This window comes from Balearica regulorum, chromosome Z (genome assembly GCF_011004875.1).
Source record: "Balearica regulorum gibbericeps isolate bBalReg1 chromosome Z, bBalReg1.pri, whole genome shotgun sequence".
Classification (NCBI taxonomy): Eukaryota; Metazoa; Chordata; class Aves; order Gruiformes; family Gruidae; genus Balearica; species Balearica regulorum.
Genome location: NC_046220.1, coordinates 48,579,349 through 48,585,348, shown reverse-complemented (window position 1 = coordinate 48,585,348; position 6,000 = coordinate 48,579,349).

Below are 6,000 nucleotides of genomic sequence, written 5' to 3'. Positions count from 1 at the left end.
ACATTTTACATGCCAGTGAGTATAAGTGATCCATGCCCCAGCCTGTGTGTTACATGGGATTATGCTAATAGTAAATTTTACTTTCTCTGTCCTTTGTGACACTCTACTGCAGGCAGAACAGATTATCCTCTTTCTGAGCAAATCAGTTTTTCTTTCCATATTTCCAGAGTATGCCCTTTCCATATTTCGTAGGTTCAACAAACTTTGCAAGAGTTTGCAAAGTGTAAGCACACAAGAAAAGGCAGATACAACAGATCCATTTTTCATTTGCACTACAGCCACTGGGCAGTAAGGCAAGAGCTTCAAAAGACAGCTCACACTAATCTTAAGGTGGTTTTAAGCTACCAGATGGATGTAAATGCTACTCACTTAGTGCATATTTGTCCTGCACAGTACCCATCCCTTAATTGTGCAGACACTGTACAGACAGAAAAAGCCCTGCATTGAGCTTCTGGCCATCTAAAGATAATGTGGCCAGGATTTAATCTCCTGCAGAGCTTGTCCTTCTTACCTAGAGAGAGACATGCCTTGTGCCACAACATTAATAAACAGATGTGAGCACCCTGCAAATGGATTTCCATTTGGATGTGTATCACTGCGGTCTGCAATAGATGACCTGTTCTACAGCAAAGGAAAGTGCAGAACAGGGAAACTGCATAAGGGTGAGATGATCCATGAAGAAAAAACATGCCAAATATGTACTGACCACTTTTATGGGAGACACATGTGAAGCAAGCATCCCTCAAATCATTACTCTTGGATGAAACTACCACATGCCAAGCAGAAGTATCGCTGTCAGTGCTTTCTGAAGGAAAGAGCAGCATGTTGAGAAGGCCTGTGCCTTCCTGTGATGTTCACAGAGAGATACGTCCTCAGCATATGCACCGAAGGGAAAAGATTTATCACTGACAATCCAGTTGCGGTGACAAAGAGGTCAGATGTAGCTGACCTCAGGGACTGCTTACTTGGTAGAAACAGAGGGAATTCACTCACAACATCGATGATATTTACTGTACCGAGAGCGATTTTAACCATGCTGTTGCAAGCTGGAAACATATTATTTTGGCAGAAGACACCACCAAGTGCTGGAGCATGGGCACTTGCATGTGGGCTTTGCTGAAGGAGAAGCTGTTACGAAACATGCTAACTACCCTGTTCGAGTTTTTGGCCATGCTATAATGTATTTTTTCTGCAGTGCCAGAACAAAACTAAAGGCCTTGGACATTTTTTCATAGAATCATAGAATCATAGAATGGTTTGGGTTGGAAGGGACCTTAAAGATCATCTAGTTCCAACCCCCCTGCTGCGGGCAGGGACACCCTCCACTAGACCACATTGCCTAAAGCCTCATCCAACCTGGCCTTGAACACTTCCAGGGATGGGGCCTCCACAACCTCTCTGGGCAACCTGTTCCAGTGCCTCACCACTCTAACAGTAAAGAATTTCTTTCTAACATCTAATCTAAATTGACCCTCCTTCAGCTTAAACCCATTACCCCTTGTCCTGTCACTACACTCCCTGATAAACAGTCCCTCTCCATCTTTCCTGTAGGCCCCTTCAGGTACTGGTAAGCGGCAATTAGATCTCCCTGGAGCTGCCTTTTCTCCAGGCTGAACAATCCCAACTCTCTCAGCCTGTCCTCATAGGAGAGGTGCTCCATCCCTCCAATCAGCTTCGTGGCCCTCTATTTTTTAAAATATGGATTAACTTGAGAACCTCTCAAACACACTTTTAAGATTTTCTAAAATAGAATTGGAAAAATGGAAGAAAACTGATATGAGGCTTCAGGGAACAAAGTACTCAAAATTAATTCTAACTTTTCAGGTGATTGTTTCAAACTGAAGATGCTCATGATGATGATAATTCACAACATAGTACTGATGTATCTCTGCAGCTTCCAGTTGAGAAATCAGCTTGTTTCACTCAGGGTCCCCTACAGCATACTATACTGCATGCATGAGACCTGCACATGTACAGGAGATAGTATGACTGAAAAGAGCACCTGCTACTTTATGTTTAGGAAAAAATTATTGTAACCAACTGTGTGTAATGAGAGTTTTTCATGGCAATGTGAATTTTAAAGGAGTGGGGAATTTAAATGTCTTTAAATAGTTACAAGATTAAATATTAAAAAACCTGGGCTCTTCTTGGCACCCTGACTCATCTGCTCCCATGGGCTGTGTGATGAGACCCACTGTTTTAGTGCAACACCCATTGGAGGAGGAAACAGGAGAGCCCACCCCATGATCAGCTTGAAGGCCAGGGGTGCTGCAGTCCTGGAGCAGAAGTCTTAGCATTGCTGGAAGGGGCTTGTAGGTTTCTGTCTGACCTGAAAAGCCTAAAAGCAGATGACAGGACGGACATTTACTGAAGCGTCTCTTGTAAGCTGTCAGGTGGGAGAAGCTAGTTTTGAGTCTGCTGCATGCAAGAGGACTGTGCTAGTTGTCAGGGTTACATCCACTCTTGATGCAAGAGTAGAAAGTGTTTACTGGATGCAAACTGTGTTTAAAATTCTAATAGAATTATCAGTTTTAATTCTCTGAAATCAAATAAATAATATTTGATTATAGGACAAATCACAGCCCAAGCTTGTTGGCTGCTTTGCTGCCCACCAGTTTTATCTATGTGTTGAAGAGATGCTTGAGATGCTCATTGAATTTAGCCAGAATTCACTGTTTTCCAGTAGAGAACTTGCCTGCTCAGATCATTTTCCAGCACCTGCACTTGGTCTTCACATAAATCATTATTGATATCTGGGTCAGATTTTCTCACAAACATCTTACTTCTACTGAAAACCAGCAGGACTAGGACATATATTTAGCAATACTGTCAGTTTCAGAAATATACTCAGTCAAATGTTTATTGAAATAGGATTCCTGTTTTAGCCCAGCATTTAAAATACCAGAACTCATATCTTTCCTGTATATTAATAGCACTTTACTCTTTTTTACTTGCTTCCCTTTACCCATTCTCTGTGTGTTGCATTGTGATATTTCATGTGTATTGAATCAGCTCCTTGTGAACCTGCAGAAGCCCACTTCAGTGACTGGTGACCTGGCTGTGACTCCCAGCTAAAGCTGCAGTGAAGCCAAAACTCCAGGATTCAGGCTTAGAAAAATTTGGCATTTTAATTTTTGATCTCCTAGCCTTTTCTTCTGCCCCTGATTTCTGGCAAGCCCCTGGGAAACTCACTTCATGGTCTTCTCCAGCATCTTCTGCTCAGAGATGCATGATGAGATTTAGGGGTGAAGAGAAGGGAGAGAAGAGCTCTGTCCTGTTAACAGACTAATGGCAAGATTGCTTGGTACGTGGCCTGGAAGCTGCCTGCTCTGGCAGTGTCAATGGGTAACTTCAAGTGCTGGTGGCTGAAACCAAGCTGTCTTCTGAGGCAGAATCACAGGAAGGTTCCCTGTGGTCCCAGAAGTATCCAAAGCCTCATCTGAAGATGTTGGCATTGCAGGACTTGCTCAGAAACCTCCAATCCAAACTCCTGTCAGCTGATCTCTACCATGACTGGATGTGTGCTTTGGAGAAGCAGAGCAGCAAGAGAGATTGGAAGAACTGGAAGAGTAAGTTTTTCAACCAGTCATTGCTATGGACCTGCTGGGACCTCTGTGTTAAAGGATGGCAGCCCAGCTATCCTGGCGCTGGGCCTTGTCACTATGGATTTTTGACAGGTGAAAAATGGGGGCAGAGAGGAAGGTCCAGAGGTGGGAACTCTGTGGTGGACAGAGCAGCAAACTTCAGGGCTGTATGCCCCCTCCCAACCCCAGAGTCAGTAACTGCATGCTTGGCTGCACAGCCCAGGGGCACAGGATCCACTGGAGCTGGTGTCATTAGGGAAGGGTTAATTGCCCTTGGAGGCATGCAGGCAGCACTGGAAGCTGTGGGATAGGAGGGTTTATGCACAGTTTGGAGCCATGTTGAAGACCTTCCTCGGGGGTAGGGACTGGCTGGTCCCCCTAGACAAGTGCAGAGCTGCACATGCGTGGGAGCTCACACAGAGCCAGGCTGTATCCACACCACCTGTGCAAGGCTCCTGCTCATCCAGATGAGCTTGAGGAAGAAGCAAATGGCTGCTCTGACCCCTTCATCAAAGAACAAATCACCCCAATACCCCCTCTGCTCCTCCTGTGCTTCCTCCAATTCCTCATGCTCCTCTTCCTCCTACCTGGTATGCTCTCAGCCCAGCTGCTTTTCACCTGCAGGACCCAGTGCCCTCCACTCTCTGCCAAACCTACTGCCAGGGTCTGGGCAGGAGGATGAGGAGCAGCAAGCCCTGATGCAGGGGCTCCTGCAGGAAGCCCGGATGTTCCTGCAGCAGCCCTAGCTCCATGCTGGCAGTTGCAGCCCCTGGGGAATCTTGCACAACAGCTGGGGAGACTCGACATGGATGTCAAGCTGATGCTGGAGGTGTTGATTCAGGAAACTGTGCAGCAAACTTTGCTCAGAGATCTGACATGGTGTCAGAGTTTGCCCAGGTGCCGTGCCAGGAAGAACAGAAGAGGCAACCCAGAGAGGAGAAGATACGAGTCACAAAGAGCAAATGGGACTCTGTAATGCTTTTTGTAGGCGATATGATCATCTGCAGCAATGAAAGGCCAGACTTGAAATAGTCTGATTTGCCTCAAAAGGTCTTGCTGGGTTTGAGATCCATCAGAACAGCCTGGTCCCTTCCTGCCGCACTTTGCAGAGGGCTTCCATTCCACAACACAGGGCAGGAGTATTTCTTTGGAGCAGGTATGCTCCACGGACCCTGTGTGGTCAGGTACTGATCAAGGGTCAAAAGAAGACTAAGGAAAACATAGGCCTGCTGCTGAATGGTTCAGGGGACCTGGTAACAAATTACATGGAAAAGGCCATGGTAATAAATGACATGGAAAAGGCCAAGGTACTCAAGACTTTCCCCCTCAATGTTTACTGGTAAGACCAGTTTTCAGGAATCCCAAGTCCCTGAGACCCTAGGGAAAGTCTGGAGCAAGGAAGACTTACCCTCAGTGGATAAGTAGTAGCTTAGGGACCAGTTAAACAAAGTGGACATACATAAGTCCATGGGGATGAGTGCTGAAGGAGCCGGGTGATGTCATTGCAAGACCACTCTTTGAATGGTCATGATGATGTGGAAGACTGCAAGACAGAAAATGACACTCCTATCATCAAGAAGCCAAGAAAAAAGACCTGAGGAATTACAGGCTGGTCAGTCTCATCTCAATCCCTAGAAAGGTGATGGAGCAAGTAATCCTGGAAACAAGTTTCAAATACACGAGGGACAAGAAGGTGAACATGAGTAGTCACTATGATTTATGAAGGGGATAATCATGCTTAACCAATGTGATGGCCTTCTACAACAAAGTGACTTGCTTGGTATCTGACGAGAGAGTAGATCCAACAGTGGATACTGTTTACCTCAGCTTTAGTAAGGCTTTTGACACTGTCTCCCAAAACATCCTTGTAGAAAAATTGGTAAAAGTATGGGCTAGAAAATTGGACAGTGAGGTGGTCTGAAAACTGGCTGAATGACTAGGTCCACAAAGTTGAGATCAGTGGCATAAAGTCTACTGATCAGTCACTAGTGGTGTAGCCTAGGGTCAATATTGAGGTCAATACTGTTTAACATATTCATGAGTGAGCTGGATGATGGGACAGAGTGCACTCTCACCATGTTTGCAGATGATCCAGAATGGGGAGGAGTGGCTAGAACAGATGGTTGCACTGTCATTTAGAGGGACCTGGAAAGGCTGGAGAAATGGTCAGAAACAAACCTCATGAAGTTCAACACAGAAAAATATAAAGTCCTGCATCTGAGGAAGTATAACCCCAGGCATCAGTACACCTGGCTCGCAGCTGTTTTCCTCCAGTCATATTACATGCCACAGTTATGGGGTCATGGTGGATTAGGGCAGCAGGTGCTATTCTAACCAGAATGTCATGTGCCCAAAGCTTTCTTGGCCTTTTAAAACATTTTACTTGTTTAAAACAACTTTAATGTTGGAAAATTGC